General features: G+C 47.3%; 1 long non-coding RNA gene across 1 annotated transcript; it reads left to right on the top strand.

Moving 5' to 3' along the window:
• Positions 1 to 14,047: 14,047 nt before the first annotated feature.
• On the top strand, positions 14,048 to 17,936 carry LOC121828316 (uncharacterized). The gene is made up of 3 exons (XR_006070802.2): positions 14,048 to 14,448; positions 15,507 to 15,640; positions 16,629 to 17,936. It is a non-coding gene; the product is annotated as an uncharacterized LOC121828316 (long non-coding RNA).
• Positions 17,937 to 18,081: the final 145 nt, after the last annotated feature.

The raw sequence follows: 18,081 nt of genomic DNA, 5'->3' as shown, positions 1-18,081 counted from the left end.
TCTGAAGGACTATCCTACTTTGTCTTGGCAAAGTTTGGCAGCTGCTTTCTTTTGTGTTCTGCTTGTCCAGTTTGGACAGCATACTGTCAGCAGTCAAGGCAAGGGGAGTTTCTTGACCAGTGGCTAACTTTGCTATACTGAAAACAAACTCCATATGGAGTTTCTTTGATGCTCATCATCCTTTTTTGAAGTAAGTTAATGTTGCCAGGATTCAGAAATGTCTCATTGTCATGAAAAGCCTTGTTACTAAAACATCTTAAATGCTATATTCTGTATGTCTTTGAAGTGTTTGAAGACCATCTCTCTATCTAAATATATTTCTGTATAACCTTGAAAACATACCTAATATGACTACAAGTGTGATTATTATAGATGACTAACTGCTAACCTACATTTCTTAATTATCCTAAATTGTTTTTATTTGTTTGTTTGTTTGTTTTGAGACAGGGTTTCTCCATGTAGCTTTGGAGCCTGTCGTGGAACTCACTCTGTAGACTCACAGAGATCCTCCTGCCTCTGCCTCCCAAGTGCTGGGATTAAAGGTGTGTGCCACCACCACCCAGCCTAAATTGTTTATAATAATAGTTTTTAAGGACTAGAACTTTACATTACATTTTAAAATGAGCTGCATGGTATAATACCTTAAACAAGAGTAGAAACATGTATACAGTATAACAAAACTAACCTTAAATTTGTATCAGTATATAAAAATCCATAACAATGTAAAATATTTGAAAGTAGGGGTTGTTCAAAAGTAGATCAACAATCTACCCTTTTATCCCATCATTTCTATACTATATCCTCCCATTCAGAAGAGATCCCTGGATCTAATCTCCTTTGCGCAGCTTTTTCCCAGACCATAACCAATAATGACTTGTAACCAACACCCCTAAAGGATAACAAATATCTACTGAATGAACAAAAAACCCCATCCCACCTCTTGGGAATATGGGTGGGCATTGTGTTCTCTAGACTGCTTCCTGCTATCTGGGGGCAATGACATCTTTAGGGATTCCTGAGAAAATTGGGATAATGATCAAGTCCTGGGAGAGTTAACTGTATCATTTGTTGTCCAGTCTCTGTGTGATAGGAAAGTGTATAGCTTATCTGACATCTGGCTAGAGTAATTTGTTAGGCTAGACTGTCTTAGTTAGTTCTAGATGCAGAATTATGAGGAAACTGCAACAGAGGCATTCTGAGAGGCTGGATCACTTGGGCTATTTGCCTTCATTGATGTCTGGTCTTTCTTTTTTCTGAAAATACAAACTTTTAAAGGTAACATGCATATCTGTATTAACACAAGTATGGAATGTGTGGTGTGTACAAGTCAGCTAAAGTTGATTTTTTTTTTGTTCTGTGTTGGAGCAGGTAAAAGGCATTTGTTAACTTTATAAGTTCATTTGGACTGCATAACGAAACTGTAACATAAATCTCTATCCATCCATGTGAAAGGATGGCATGCAGTAATAAGTCATGAGGACTTTGTAGCCAACAAGATTTATCATGTCTCATCCAGTCTCAGAGCTGTTCCCCTCTCAAAGGATCAGATTATACATCACCTATCTTGCAGTCTTTCCTGTCTTGCTCCCTCATGTCTGTAGCCAAGGTCCTCAGGAGGTCTCCCCTGGCCAAATCTGATCTCTGTTAACTTTGAAGGAATCCATAGCTTTTTGTTTCCTGTGGAACTGAAGGCATATCCTCTCCCCCAACATAACACATATCCTGGTTTCCATTTCAAAGTTAAGGCATCCCTAGAGTTTAATTCAGCAGTCCCTTCCGCAATCCAATGTCTCCCAGCAGCTGCCATTCACTCATCAGCGTTCAAAACATTCCAAGTTAACAAAACACCATATAGGATCCAGATGCCTTGTGTATGTCCCATCTTTATGTGGCTTTTTTCTTTTATATTACTTTATTCTCTCTTTAAAGGCTTTATTATTTTTAAACTATTATTTCTTTGCCTATCTATATCCATTTTTTATTTTATCTGTTTAAAGGTTTTCTTAGTCTGGACCACTTTACCGTGTGCCTGCAGCCGCCTTCTCTGACCATGTGAGTCGAGCCTCACACCCTCTGTGCATCCCCACACGTGGCACTGGCTGGCTCAAGCCCACAGGCAGAGACTGACAGCCACGTCTCTGTACACCGCAGCCTGCCTGACAGACTGCGGGACTAGGAAGCTGTGTTTGGCTCCGCGTTTGTGTGTTCGGAACTTTTTTTTAAAGTTCCTATGTGGAAATACGTGCCCCCATGTCATATGTAGCAAGCTTTCTTGTCAGGCTATCTTTGGACCAGCAGCCCACAAATAATGATCTGGAGACCTCTTATTAATTATGAAAGCTGGGCCGATAGCTTAGGATTGTTTTTAACCAGCTCTTGTAACTTAAATCACCCCATTTCTATTCGTCTATGTTCTGTCACGTAACACTCATCCTGCTTCTTCCATGACTGCTGGCATCTCTAGCGCACCTGGATTCCTCCTCCTCTTCCTTTCTCTCCCCAGAAATCCTGCCTATACCTCCTGCCTAGCTATAGGCCATTCAGCTATTTATTACACCAATCACAACAGTACACCTTCACACAGTGTACAGATATCCCACAACATGTATATGTATATGTATATGTATAGGTATAGGTATAGGTATAGGTATAGGTATAGGTATATGTAACAATAACAAGGAAAAAAAGACATGAACTTGAGAGGGAGCAAAGAGAGGACATGGGAGGGGTGGAGGGAGGAAAAAAAAGAGGAGAAATGATGTAATTATATTTTAATTAAAAATAAAATAGACAAGAACTGAAATGTCTTCCATGGCACACATTTTGGAAGTAAGATTTCCTAAAATGGAGAAGATGGAGGAGCACATATTCAAGGCCTGCAAACCGGCCAGAACCACCCACAGCCTTGTTAGACTCTGGCAGTTGACCTTTAGTCTGTGAGTTAAATCATCATTAATCTGTTTATATCAGTTACTGTGCACTTAGCATGCTGTCGTGTGTGTGTGTGTGTGTGTGTGTGTGTGTGGTGTGTGTATGTGGGAGGTGGGGTGTGTGTGTGTGTGTGGTGTGGGGGTATGTGGGAGTGGGAGGGTTATGTGTGTGTCTGTGGGGGTGTGTGTGGCATGTGTATGTGTGTGTAGTGTATATGTATGTGTGTGGGGGTGTGTGTTTGAAGGATGTGTGTGTGTATGTGTGTGTGGCATGTGTATGTGTGTGGTGTATGTGGGGGGGGTGGCATGTGTGTGTGTGTGTTTGGAGGGGGTGCATGTGTGTGTGCATGTGTTTGGTGTGTGTGTGTGTGTGTGTGTGTGTGTGTGTGTGTGTGTGTGTGTTTGGAGGGGGTGCGTGTGTGCATGTGTGTTTGGTGTGTGTGTAGTCCAGAGGTTGATGTCAGATATCTTCCTCCATTACTTTCCACCTTATCTATCTATCTAGCTACCTATCTATCTACCTATCTATCTATCCATCCATCCATCCATCCATCCATCCATCCATCTATCTATCTATCTATCTATCTATCTATCTATCTATTCTTTGGAGACAGGAGCTCACTAATGATGGAGCTTACTGATTAGCTAGACTGACTGGCCAGGGAGGCCTAGGACCTGCCTGTCTCTAACTTATGGTGACATACTGTGTACCCTAATAAACTTGCATGAGGATCAGAGGACAGAGCCAGCCACAATCTGTGTAGATTAGACACAGAGGTCAGGCAGTGGTGGCACACGCCTTTAATCCTATCACTCGGGAGGCAGAGATCTGTCTGGATCTCTGCGAGTTCAAGGCCACACTGGACTACATGAGAGAAACAGAGCCAGGCAGTGGTGACACACGTCTTTAATCCCAGGAAGTAATATGGCAGGGCAGAGAAAGGTATATAAGGTGTGAGGAAACAGGAACTCACTCTTCTCTATACTGAGGATTTTGTAGAAGTAAGAACTAGTGGCTGGTTGTTCTGCTTCTCTGATCCTCAGGCAAGCTTTATTGGGGTACACAATATATCACCACACTAACTCCCAGCACTGAGGTTTTGGATGGGAGTTGTGACTCCCAGCTTTCACATGGGTGCTGGATATCGGAATTCAGGTCCCCCTGCTCGTTTAGGATGTTGTTTACCCAGCAAACCTCTCCCCAGATCCTAACATGCTGTTTTTAATTTATTAGAGCACATGACCAGTGTTTTCTTTAATTTTTATGAGCAGCTTGTTTTGAAGTTTTTAGATAAGCATTAAACATCTTTATTTTTGTGGTAAGCATTTTGAGTGAGCTAACCCACACCAGGACTGACTCACCACACAAGCTTAGCGATGGATGCCCAGGCCCTGTTCACAGGTTGTGAGCACCCATATAATTCTATTTCTCAGATATGGTCATGGTTTCCACTATGTTCTCACAGAATAAATTTGAGTTCTTGGGGAATAATTTGTTCCAAAAGATAAGAAGAAAACTGTATAATCAAAGTGAATAAATTTTTAATTAAATGCCTCCAAAGTGGAACATGATGTTAACTTGGTTAACTATATATTTAAAGTATGTGGAGAAACTTCATTATGTTTGGGAAATGAATGGAAAGTAGCATTTCCTCTTTTATAATGTCCTTGAGTGGTGCTTAGGGATTGCTAAGAAAGAGCATGTGGTATGTATCCTACCGTCTAAAAAAATTGTAAAAATCATTTCTAAATATTTTGAAATACAAAAAACATGCACATATATGGTCAGTCCTTCATAGCCGTAGTTTTCAAAACATCTGAAGATTGGACTATTGTAGATTTGAAATATTTGGAAGAAATTTTCATCTGTACCAAGCACATGTAGAGTCATCTTTTGCATGCCATTATTTCCTCAACAATACAATCTAACAGTTGTGTTCCTGGCACTTACGCTGGGTTAGACGTTAGAAGTCATCCAGAGCCGTGGGTAAGCTCTGTGCAGATACCATGGCATCTGTACATAAGAGCAGAGCAGCCTCAGACACTGATGCTCTTGGGGTTTCTGAACCCATTCCCCTGAGACTACCAAGGTAAGTGTGTGTGATCTATGTATGCTGACGAACATATGTACATATGCTCCAGTGTGGGTTGTTCCTGGTGCGTCGTTAGAAAGGGGCCTGTGTGTGTGTGTGTGTGTGTGTGTGTGTGCACACGCGCGTGCGTGCGCGCCAAAGGACAACCTTGTGTGTCCTTCCTCAGAAACACCCTCTACCCTTTCTTTTTGAGGCAGACTCTCTCATTCGCCTAGAACTTGCCAAGTAGGCTAGGCTGAAGGGCCACCTAGCTCCAGGGATCCATCTGTCCCCTTCCTCGGGCTGCACTACAAACTGCCGCCGCCTGGAGCACTTTGCATTGGTTCTGGGGACTGGGCGCAGGTCTCATGCTTATGAGGCATACAAGCACGTTACCTACTGAGTCGTCTCCCCAGCCAGAAGCAAGGCTTTTAAAGTAAGCGCAGGGGGCTGGTGATGGCTTAGGTGGGTAAAGATGCCTGCTGCTGAGCTGATGACCTGAGCTCAGGGTCCCTGTGACCCTCTCTTGTCCTTTGACCTACACCTACACATACACACCATGGCATTTGTGCACTAACATGCACACACTCACACAAACAAATAGCAAACAAATGAATGTAAGGGGGGAAAGTTGTGGGATTAAAAAAAAAATAAACACAGGGCTCAGGGGGCAGCCTCATATATTTCTAAAGCCCTAGCTCCTGGGATTGGTACACCCTACACTGATACCAAATCCTCTTCTACAGACAGGAGACAGGCAACAGGCCTCAGGTTGAAAGGGAACCTGAGGGAAGTTTTTGAATGATCTCTAAAAACAGTCCCCAAGAGGCACTCATGAGGCCCCTCCCCTAGCTGAGGAGCTACTGGCATTTGGTAGCTGCTAGGAGACGGAGTGGGTGACCCCACACCCCTACACATTTAGGCAGCACTAATTGGCCTCAGTTGGTTATAAACAAATGAATAAATAAGCTGGGTGTGGTGGTGCACACCTCTAATCCCAGCACTCAGGAGACAGAGGCAGGTGGATCTCTGTGAGTTTAAGGCCAGCCTGGTCTACAAAGCAAGTTCCAGGACAGCTAGGGCTACACAGAGAAATCCTGTCTCAAAAACAAAACATAAACAAACAAACAAAAAATTAAGAGGACATGAAGTTGGGAAAGGGACATTTTTGGGGGGTGCAGTCTGGAGAGAGTTGGAGGAGCAAAATGGTTATGGATATGATCAAAATATATTGTGTACATGTATGCAATCTCAATAAATAGAAATATTTTTAAAAACATAATAAAAGTCAAAACAGTCCCCATTGTGCCATTGATCTGAAGCTGGGAACCAGATACAGAACTAGGAGAGCAGAGGGAAATGGAAAGTGCACAGCTTACAGTTTCTTCAAAGAGCCCCTGGTCCTTCTAGAAATTTCTAGGAGCCAGTGCCTTCATAGCCCAGAGCTTCAATAAAATGCAAATAACTTCAGAAAAACATGCATTCTTTTCTTTTTAAAAATCATTTAAGTGGCCTTTGGATAGCAAAGAGCATACATCTTACGTGTACAGCTCAGTGACTCTGTACAGGCTAGCATCACCCAGACATATCCGGAACATCCATCACCCTTCTGGTCTCTCCAGGTGACATCTAAGGTTACCGGCATTCTGATGCCCACTACCACAGTTCGTTTCTGCTTGTCCAAGCCCTGAAGAAACGGGCTCTTGTGTGTGTGTGTGTGTGTGTGTGTGTGTGTGTGTGTGTGTGTGTGTGTGCCTTCACACCATGCCTGTGAGAGTCACCAATTTCCTAGAGAACAAAAAAAAGCCCATGGGGATTTTTCTTAGGGGCTGGAGAGACAGTTCAGTAGTTAAGAGTACATGCTGCTGTTCCAAAGGTTGGGGTTCCCGCATCCACATAGTGGACCACAACTCTAGTCTCAGGAGATCCAATGCCTTCTTCTGGCCTCCACAGATACTGCGCACAAGTGGCATGCAGATATGCATCAGGCAAAACATCCATACCCATAAAATAAAAATAAAGAAAAAATTACAAAATTTAAATTCAGTTTTGACAATTTCATCCGTGTATATAATGTATTGTGACCATATTCAGCCCCTCATTTCCCCTCCCACTCCCTCTTACCCCTGCTGACCCTTCTTCCCAGCTACCCACCTCCTGTCTGACATGTGTGTCTTTTGGTTTGGGGTTGTGTGTGTGCATGCGTGCGTGTGTGTGTGTGTGCGTGCGTGTGTGTGTGTGTGTGTGTGTGTGTGTGTGTGTGTGTGTTGATACACGCCTGGTGCAGATTGTCACAGCTCCTGTGTCTTCACTGTTACATTGGCCACATTGCATCTAGAAGGCTTCACAGCACTTCTGTCTTCCAAACCCCTCTTCCTTGATGTCCCCTGAGCCTTGAGGAGGATGACACCGATGACACACTGAGGACAAAGCACTCAATAGTCACCCTCAGTTCTCTGACCAATTGGGAGTCTTTAACTGGTCACTTGACCTGTCGCTCTGCAGAGAGAAGCTTCTCTGGCCATCACCCAGAGCAAGCCTCGTCAGAGGGTTCGACATAAATCTTTAGACGTCAGTGTGCCTGCAATGGGGTGAGCCTTTCCCATATGGCTGATTCTGTCTCATTCACAACCCACAGGAGGCAAAATGGGCAAACAAAAGTCTAGTAAGACTGTACATTTTTACAGTTTAAATGTAAAACTTCTCCCTGAGGACAAAAGTCACACGGGCTTATTTTAAATAAGCACAATCCGTAATCACAAAATCACAAGATTTAACTGTGAGACTCTTGCATGTTTCACCCCAACACGGCCAGTCCCAGAGCCCACTCATGGCCTTTGACCTAGAGAGCCTGGCTTGAGAAGTGAGTTAGGGGTGTCCCATTCTCTCCCAGCCGAATAGACGTGTCCTCTGAGACTCAGGGAAGCTGTAATTGGCAGAGATGTTGGTATCCTTGGACTGTGCATGACATCGCCAGAGCCTCTCCTGGAACTACAGCTCATCCCCAGATGCCTGCCCTCTGGGAGCATCTCAGCCCTGTCCTTAGGGCAGCCTATACCCAACGGCTGGTCCCTTCAGGCCTGCTTGGAGCTCCTCCCCGGCTTTGGATGAGACTGAAGCCCAATTTCTCCCTTACCCACTTCCAGCCTTTCCTTCATCCCTGTCCTCTCCCGACTCCCCCCTCCCCACCCCCCCCCCCACACGCTGACTCTTGAGCACACCGTAGTGAACTTCCAACTCTCTCATCTCTGTTTCGGGGTTCCGAGGGAGCTGCTCTGGCACAGGGGCTCAGAAAAGATGGCCGACACATTTAAGCACGGCTCTCATCTTCTACTCACCCCACTGAATGCCAAAGCCTCCACTGGATGTGGGGTCAAGTGTCTCCTCTTAGACTACGCAAGTCTGTTCTGGAGAGCTGCTGGCCCAGCATTCAGGGCCTCCAAGGGGAGAAGTCAAATGAATGGAGAGGTATTTGATCAAGTGTGACCTCTGAGCCTGAGTCTCTGTATCTGCACAATGGGCTACCGCTCCCTGCTTCGTAGGATTCAGGGGAAGATCCAGACAATGTGTGTAAAGCTACTGGGCTTAGGCTCTCTCGTTCTACCAGGTCTGAAGTTAGTCACTAGTGGGGGAAAAGCCCCAGGAATCTTCAGGTAGAGTCCCAGTGAGTCTTAGGACAAAAGGCCATCTGCTTCACAATTTCTCCCGGGAAGGTAATGACTCAAACACTACCAGGGACTCTCTGGGTAGACAGAAAACCCTCCTAGCCCTCCTAACCCTCACCTTCACCGTGTCCCTCATTTTATAAAAAACCAGAGTTCAGAGAGGTTGGGTGATTCACTCAAGGTCATGTGGGAGCCCACAAGACTCCAGTTTGTGGCTTGATTCCATCTTGCCTCAAGGTCAGAGAATTCAAGCTTCTCTTCCCTCTTAAGACTGGATAGCAGGATGTTTGGCCAAAGGTGTGGTTACCAGGTGTCTTGAGAATTAAGAAGGTATTTTACTCTTGTTTGTACCTTGCACCATAGTGTCCTTGAGAGGGGGAGATCTTTTACCTCCCTGCTTTGGATATAAAAAGGCCCTGAGGGGGGAAAAATATATATATATATATATTATATTATATATTATATTATATATAACTTCTCATATATATATCACATATATATATATATATTTGAGGCTAGCACCACTGATCTCACATCTTTGTTTCTGCAAAGGGGGCAGAGAGTTCAGCTACACCCTGGGAGGAACTCTTTTGATTGGTAACCAGGGAGCAGAAGCCAGGTGTCTGATGCACTTCTCATCAGGAAGTACAGGGAAAGGAAGGACTTAGCCAATTCCCCAGACATTCTCTGAAGTCTCAAGTGTTTCCTTGGATGGGGAGATACAGTGATGTATGGAGCTAGCTACAAAGAGCCGCCAGCACCAGCCCTTCCCGCATCTGCAGGGGATACCTTCGCAGAGGTGGCCACAGAAGTATCTCTATACCGTGAAAACATGGTACCAGCTGCCAAGCCAGAACTGTAGGGACTTTCGTTTTCGGAAAGCCCAGGGTGGGCCACTCCCCTGCATGCCCTAAGTGGATTCCTGTGTTTTCCCATTAGGTCTTTCCCAAGGTTTCTCCTTCCTGACCAACACCCGCCCCTTTCTTTTTCTCCCTCCCTCCATATTTCCTCTGTGTGTGTGTGTGTGTGTGTGTGTGTGTGTGTGTGTGTGTGTGTGTGTGTGTGTGTGTGATTTTTCATGTGTATGGGTGGGTACATGTGAACATGTATGGGCCTCTGTGTGGAGACCCAAAGGTTGATGTTGGGGATCACCCTTGATCCCTCTTTCCGCTGTGTCTCACTGAGGCAAGGTTTCTCAGTTAAAACTAGAATGTCATCGATATGGCTGGTGTTCCTTGCCAGCCTGCTCTGGTGATCCGGATCTATGTCTCTGCCTTCAGAGGTGGGCCATCCCACCCCCACCCCCCACTGGCAGCTACGAGGATCTCTGGGGATCTAGTCACGAGGCTTGAGCAGCAAGCCCTTCAGCTGGCCAGCCCCTCTCTCTGTCTCCCTCCCAGCCTTCCCTCCTGAGTTCACCCCCACACCACAGTTCCCCCCATGGCATTCACCCAGCCTTGTTCTAGGCCAGGGTGCCCATTCCTCATCCAGGGACACTTTCTGGGGGCTGGTGGGGGAAGGAAGAGGACTCTCCTCCTGCCCTATCCCTTTGGGCACCCGTATAAGATGGTCACCGTGCACAGCAGGCATTCCGAAGCACCCACCATCCGCTTTCCTGCCCGCTCCTGTCCCTCGGCTGGCCTGGAGCCACGCTGGAAGCCCTCTTCTCACAGTCCAGAGCTCTTCAGCATCCTTCCTCAGCCAGGTCACTGCCAGAAAGTTTTGTCGGCTAGCTGCCTGGCTAAGAGTTAACGAGGTTCACTAGCTACCATGCTGCTTTGGTGAAAAGTGAGTCTCACTCGGCCGAGCTCTGGTAACGTACAGATGGCTTCCCATTTCTCCAAACTTGGCACCAAAGCCGGTGGTGCCTGTGGGTGAGTCAGCGGAGGGAGGGCTGATTTATTGGCTCAGGTTTGGAGAAAGCACACACAAAAAGGGCACGTCTCAGCTTTCTGTCCCCTCCAGCGATGAGCACCCCCAGGACAGGAGGATTGGATGACTGCAGGCGTGAGCCCTAGGCCTCAAGAAGCCTTGTCCTGGGAACACCCCCACAGCGGCTCACTTGTCTGCAGAGGAGGAGGGGTGGTGGGAAGGCTCCCATCCCCTGCCAGCCACCCCACAGCCCGGTGCCGGGGCTATCTGCGGGGCCAGAAAGCAAGGCTCCCTCCCACACACTGTCTTTCCACGCCAAGGGAGGGGTTGGAGCCAAGGCCTCCCACACAATGTGACCATTGACATTTGTGGGTACCATGGAAACATCTCTCGGGAGCAGGGCCCTCCCACACTAAGGCCATTGTGCCCTGAGCCCTGAGTTTCTCTCTGAGAGCTCCCCATTCTTAGCTCCTTCTTAGCCTGCGGGTCCTCTTGGTGACCCAGGTGCGGGAGCCAGAACCCCATTTGCCTGTGACAGGCTCTGCTACACTGGATCTTGTCACCCCAGGCTCCTGCCTGTTCCCCACTAAGTCACAGGTGGCCCCAGGAGTAGAGTACCACCGCTAGCTTTTTGGTTCCTCTGAGACCTGAGGGCAGAGGCGCAGGGAGACAGACGCCGGAAGTGCCCCCTTGCCTGCCCGTTTGCCTTCAGAAGCTGGAAGTCAGAAACTGCTCCCGTGAGGCAGCCTCCTGTGGAGGGGGCTGCCCTTAGTGCCAGGACAGACTCTGTCTAGGCCTCTGGGCTAAATCGATTTGGGCCACCTCTTGCTGGTACACTACAGGGCTCCACCCATGCGTTTTTCTTCTAAGTTCTGGAAACTTCTCCAGAAGCCACTCTCCCGCCTGGCTCCCTAAGCCTACCCCACATTTGCTTGTGCCAGGGTCTAGTTGGAAGAAATCCAGATACAGAACAAAGCCAGAGGATGTCAGGGCCACATGAGGCTCATGACGTAAGAGCCACATGAGGCCCACGACACCAGGGCCACATGAGGCCCATGACATCAGGGCCATGTGTATTCTTCCTTCCCTCTCTCCCACAAGACAAAGATGGTGTTGCAGAGAAATGAAGCTCTGTAGAAAAAGGGGGTGCTGCCCAAGGTGGAGGCCACTAGCTACACACTAGCTACTCCTCTCTCTAAGCCATAGCGATTACAGACAGGAGTTCAACAGATCCCTGGAAGCAACAAAACCCGCAGGGACCGGGAGCCCTCACCCCAAGAGGCGGGTTTCAAAGAGGAGCTTGTGACTACGACCCCCACCTTTCATCAGCAGCCATGCGCCTATCACCCAAACTTCTCCCTTCAGATACCCGGATGGACCTGATACCACACAATCAGTGGTTCAAGACAAGGACCTTGACGCTTTGCAAGCCCTGGGAGGGAGGGGCTTGCTGATGGACAGCCAAGTTTAGACTGGAGGTCTGGGAGCTCAAACCCTAGCTGGGTGAGCAGGGACAAGTTATGGAACCGCCCTTTGCCTTGGCCTCATCCACTGTAGAAAGAGAGTAATAAAAATCTTCCTGCTTTCTTAGGATGCTGGAAGGATCTGACAGACAGCTTAGCCCAAGACCAGGTTACACGGAACACATGATTATAGACCATGCTGTTGTTATTGTCAACTCAGGACATAAAGCCAGCTACATAGGTAAGGGGGTCTCAGGCTAAGAATGCCCCACAAATGACTCCCAGAGTGACCATGACTCGATCCCAAAGTAGGAGTCCCTGGCCTGAGGGAGGAGGGAGCGATGGCTGAGGCCTGGCAGCTGAGTGGCCCCACAGCAAGGGGCCCTGTGAGCATTCCTGCTGAGCTTTGACATGGGGTGGCCAGTTGGTTTCTGGAATGTCCAAGAAAAACAAACTGGTTATTCTGAGTGAAATTGCAGCCTGGCGGCAGGCTGGGTCTGCTTTAAATTAAACACAGCATTTCTCGGATTCTTTTCATCTTCTTGCCACTGTGGGGTTCCAGAGACATTACCTCACCTCACCTTCCTGCTCTGGGGAAGGGAAACTGACAGGGTGTGGGCCTGGGGGTTCTGGGCGGGGAGGCTGGAGAGCCTACCCTCTTCTAGGGCGGAGGTGCTCAAGGCCATCCTCCTTCCCCTGGCTCAGCCTCCCCCGGAGGAAGTAAGGACCGTGCCAGGAGCAGAGTGCCCTGCCAGCCCTGACCTTGATATTTAGCAAAGGATTATAACATTTTCAAAACACACATCTCTCCCAGGAGTGCTTGGAAGGACCTGAGCGCGGTTTTAAGAGTCTAAGGCTGCTCTCCCTCTTGGCCACTGGGTAATATTTAGCTAGAGGTAGCCATGCCCGCCAGCTCCTCGGCTGGCTGCGAGGCCCTTTCCCTCCTGGGCACTTGGGTTTAGGGTGGAGTTCCTTCTGGTTTTTGAAACTGCTTTTAGCAGGCTTAGGGAGTCGTAGAAAATTCACAATGTTGGAGTTAAGCATCCCTGCGGGGCACGCCAGCTCCCTCAGGGAAGCGACATCTGTGTCTTGCTTGGATCCTGAATCCTTTGTTTATTAATTAATTTATTTTTTATTAAATTGATTGTGTATGCGGAGGTCAGAGGACAACTTGTAAGAGTCAGTTCTTTCTTTCTACGTGGGACCTGGGGGTAGAGCTCCCGTCCTCAGGCTCGGCCTTTACCTGCTGGGCCATCTCACTGGCCCTTTCTTTTTATTTTCACTTGTTTGTTTATGAGGTGGTGGGGATGTGTGTATGTGTGTGGAGGGGTGTCCCTGCCTTAGCCTCCCAACTACTGGGATTACAGGCCAGCACTGTCTGAGCCTCAGTTTTAAAAGGTGGAATGGTGCCTCCCAAAGTTTCTCTCTCTCTCTCTCTCTCTCTCTTTCTCTCTCTCTCTTTGGTTTTTCGAGACAGGGTTTCTCTGTATAACAGCCCTGGCTGCCCTAGAACTCACTCTGTCGATCAGGCTGGACTCATATTCACAGAGATCTGCCTGTCTCTGCCCCTGAGTGCTGGAATCAAAGGTGTGCGCCACCACCGCCCAGCTCCCAAAGTTTGTTAATTATAAGAAATAGGAACTTTGGGGTTGGGGATGTAGCTCAGTGGTAGAGTGCTTGGCTAGCAAGCACAAGGCCCTGGGTTCAGTCCTCAGCTCCGGAAAATTAAATATATATGTGTGTGTGTGTATGTGTGTGTGTAGGAACTTCTTAGGCTGTCTTCCCAAAGGAGGATTTTTTTTTTTTCTTTTCTGTATGGTTTCTGGGATTGTATGAAAACAAGCTATGCTCTGGTCTGGAGACCTGGAGCCGGGAGGCAGCGAGCTCAGCTGCGTCCCTTTGGCTCCGTGTCTGTAGGTTTTACTCCGAGCTTGATCTCATGCCCAGTGTGAGTCCACAGTCAGCCTGGGAAGCCAGGCCAGTTCCATGGCACCTGTGATTTCGTGATTAGTCCTAGCCTGATGAATGTCCCCTTTGTCCCTGAAGGTCCCTTATTCTCTCGCATCGATCTGCTCTGTCCCTGGAGATGACGTGTAGGAGCCATGTCCACTGAGCCCCTTCACCTTCTGGGTTCACACCGAGCTCCTCCCACCGTGGGCCTACCAGGAAACAGAAGAGCAGGCCACGGTCAGGAGCTTCGGCCTGTGGCCGGTGAGGGGACAGCAGACTGTCCTGTTCCTGAAGATCACGGCGGCATTGCAGCCATCCCTCCATCGGCTACAGCTGTCTCTGGGTGCCCGCCACCCCTGCCTCCCTCACACCAAAGTGGTCAGAGCTCGCCGTGGTCGCTATTCACCTTCTGCTCTAAGGAGATCACGGAGTGTGACAGCTACATCCTCCTGTCCCATCCCCTGAAGGGTGTGGATGAAAGTTAAGAGCTCTAAAAGTAAGTATGAGAAATAAGAAAACCGGAACTGAGAAGGTACCCAGAATTTTGCTAGAAGTGAGAAATAATACATTACTTCTGGGTACAACTACTTTAAAAAAAATTTTTTTTAATTTTTTATGGCTGTCAGTGGTGGCGCACGCCTTTAATCCCAGCACTTGGGAGGCAGAGGCAGGCGGATCTCTGTGAGTTCGAGGCCAGCCTGGGCTACAGAGCTAGTCCAGGACAGCCAAGGCTATACAAACCCTGTCTCAAAACACCAAAAAAACAAAATTTACTTTTATGTAATGTGTGTATATATATGTACACCACATGTGTGTATAGGTGCCCATGGAGACCAGAGAGTGTTGGAGTTCCTGGAGCTGGAGTTAAAGGCAGTGGTGAGCTGTTTACCTTGGGTACTAGTACTGGAGCTTGGTCTTTCGGAAGAACAAAAAGCACACTTAACTGTTAGGCCAGTTCTCTAGTCCTGTACAATTACTTCTTTTACAAGAGATGCTCCATTTTCAAGAGAGAATATGACAACGTGTGAAAATATATTCCCAAATTCTCCCCCTCGGGACAGTGTCTAAAAGACAGGTATCACATGGGCTGTGGACAGAGGATATGATTTGCTGGTATTTTGTTGTTGCTGTTATTGGGTTTTTGTTTGGTTGGTTTTGGAGACTGGGTCTCACTGTGTACTCCAGGCTGGCCTCAAACTCATGGCTATCCTCCTGCTTCAGCTTTAGTGTTGGGATTACAGGCATGAGCCACCATGCCCAGTCAGAGGATACAATTGAATCCTTCCTGCCCCACCCCCACCCCTGTCCCCATTCACAGGATTAGCCACCAGAATTCCTGTCTTTTCCTTTCCTTTTATTAATTAATTCATTAATTAATTTTTCTAGTTTGGCTTCTGTGTGTTTCCCTTTTGGTTCTCATGTACTTTAGCCCAGGAGTGTGTCTCTGGCCTCTTGCTCTGTCTGTTCCACAGATCTCTGTCAAATTCATCAAGGCTTGGCCTAAGCCTGAGCAGGTCAGACCCCTTATCAAAGCGTTCCGCGGCTTCCCAACAGGTGACTCAACAGTTCAACCTCTACAGTTTCCAGCCCAACTTTCCAGAAACTCCCTTTCCTGATGAATCAGATCGTCACTGGACAGACATGGAGTCCCTTCTCACATTATCTCCATCGCCATTCCCACTTCCAAGGTAAGCTGAGCACCCCCCCCATACTGAGCAGAAGTGGCTCCTGCTGTTGACTCCCCCCCCCCCACACACACACACACAGGTCAAGGAGGAGGAATTGGTAGAGGAGAGTTGAGTCTCTGTGCTCTCCACAGGGGTGGAACTTGATGATGTCTGGCCAGCTCCATCCCAAGGAGCTGAGGGAGGCCTGTGTTCTAGGCCCTGCAGCCTCCTTGAAGGCCTCTCCGTTATCTACCTTTGCTCTCTGGGATCTGTCGCCTTGATCTCCACAGACAAATCTGGGGCCACAGGTTGTCCCATGGGATGCCTTGGGTCAAGGGGTAAGCCAGAGTCTGAATTCCCTATGAATGCTGAGCAAGCATGAGATAGTACCCTGTCTTCAGATGGGGAGTTCTGACATGCTTTGTGGCTCCCTGCTTTCTTTATTTTTTTTATTTATTTTTCTTTATTTTTTCAAGACAGGGTTTCTCTGTGTAGCTTTGCGCCTTTCCTGGAACTCACTTGGTAGACCAGGCTGGCCTTGAACTCACAGAGATCCGCCTGCCTCTGCCTCCCGAGTGCTGGGATTAAAGGCGTGCACCACCACCACTGCCCGGCCGGCTCCCTGCTTTCTTTTGCTCCTGTAGAAAGCTCGAGAAATGGACTGCTTTTCAGGGTAACTTCAGTCATCAGTTGTTGTCAACTGTCCTTGTTAGGATCTTTTTGTTGCTGTAAAGAGACACCATGACCACAGCAACTTTTATAAAGGAAAATATCTCCCTGGGGCAGGCTTACAGTTTAGAGGTTCAGTCCATTATCATAAGGCAGCGTGCAGACAGACATGATGCTGGGGAGGGCCGAGAGTTCTACATCTTGCCCAGACAGTAGGAAATGGTCTGTGACACTGGGTGTGGCTTGAGCATGTGCGTGTGAGGTAGGGTCTCAAGTAGCCCATACTGATCTTAATAGGCACACGAGGATGACCTTGAACTCCTAATCTTTTTGCCTGCAGTTCCCAAGGCTGAGATTATAGGCGTGTATATTCATGTCTGCTTCATACGGTGCTGGAGGACAGAGCCCGAGGCTTCATGCGTGCTATGCCAGTGGTCTACCAAACTGCCGTGTTTTTACTATTCAGTACAACGCTTTCTGCTTTTATAGAAACATAAAGGTTTAGTTACAGAAAGACAAAGGCTTTTAGTATTGTCCTACTATCATTCTTCACCATGGAAATAGCAAATCAGTGTACCTTTGAATTGTATGGTGTTAGAATGTTTGACTTTTAAAAATTGATAACAGAAAATTGAGTTACCTGGACAGGTTTTCTGCAATGGAATAATAGGTTTCTCTGCCAGCGCAGTAAGTCAGATCAAGCCTAATTGAAAAAGTGAAAGAAAAGGTTTATTTGAGCAAAGGAACTCCTGGATGAGTCCTTCAGACCTAGAGACTGGGGCAGAGAAGTCAGACACTCTAACTAAAGCTTATATACTTATATAACTTATATACCCTGTAGGCGAGGGGTGATGATGTGTCCTCCAGAAGCTGGGCTTGTGCCTACAATGGTCAAAAGCTGACCGCTTTAGGCAGAGTCTTGGGCTCCTGCCTCAGAGGAGGAGCTGCTGCAGCCGCCAAGAATGCAGAAGCAGCCTTTTTGGTGCCCTTTCTTCATTGGAGAATCTCTGAGAGGGCGGGGTTTGGAGAGCGAGCAATGGGCTTTCTGGATCAAGCAGGAGTGAGCTGGAGGCTCCAGCCGATCATTACTGACTTGATCTTGTTGTTGCTTTGAGTGCTGGGGACCAAAACCAGGGCCTTGTGTTTGATAGGCAAGCACACTAAATCCCCAGCTTTTGAGAAAAAGTTACTATTAGGTGAATTTTGGCTCAGGATTAAGACAAATTTTTCAATAACTTCTGAAATGGCCCTAAACATACTTTTGCTATTTTGTGGTGTTTACAGAAAGAAACAAAATCAAAATCAACACTGACAACTTAAAGCAATCAAAATGTTGGGTCTGGAGAGATGTGCTCAGAGGTTAAGAGCACTTGCTGCGCCTCTAGAGGACTTGAGTTCAGATCCAGCACCCACATCGGGCAGCTTACAGCTGCCTGTGACTTCAGTTCAAGGGGATCTGGTACCCCCCTGGCCTCTGTGGACTGCATACACATAGCAGGCACACACAGAGACACATAAATACAAATGAAAATAACGTAAAAATCAAAATATTGATCACCTGAATAAAGTTGAGGATGTTTTATGTCTTAGAGTATCATATATTCACCTAAGATCTAATTCTGTATCTAAAAGTAATCACAACCATCTCAGAATGCAAATTTACCTTTATCTTTAATAAATGATAGATTACATGTATATAAAATCATTGTTCTGTTGTGTGTGTGTGTGTGTGTTATGTGCATGTGTTTGCATGTATGTGTGAATGTGCTCACCCATGCATGCACATATGGAAA

Source organism: Peromyscus maniculatus, chromosome 3 (assembly GCF_049852395.1).
Source record: "Peromyscus maniculatus bairdii isolate BWxNUB_F1_BW_parent chromosome 3, HU_Pman_BW_mat_3.1, whole genome shotgun sequence".
Lineage (NCBI taxonomy): Eukaryota > Metazoa > Chordata > Mammalia > Rodentia > Cricetidae > Peromyscus > Peromyscus maniculatus.
The sequence above is the reverse complement of the archived record's forward strand: the minus strand, read 5'-3'. Positions and strand labels throughout refer to the sequence as shown.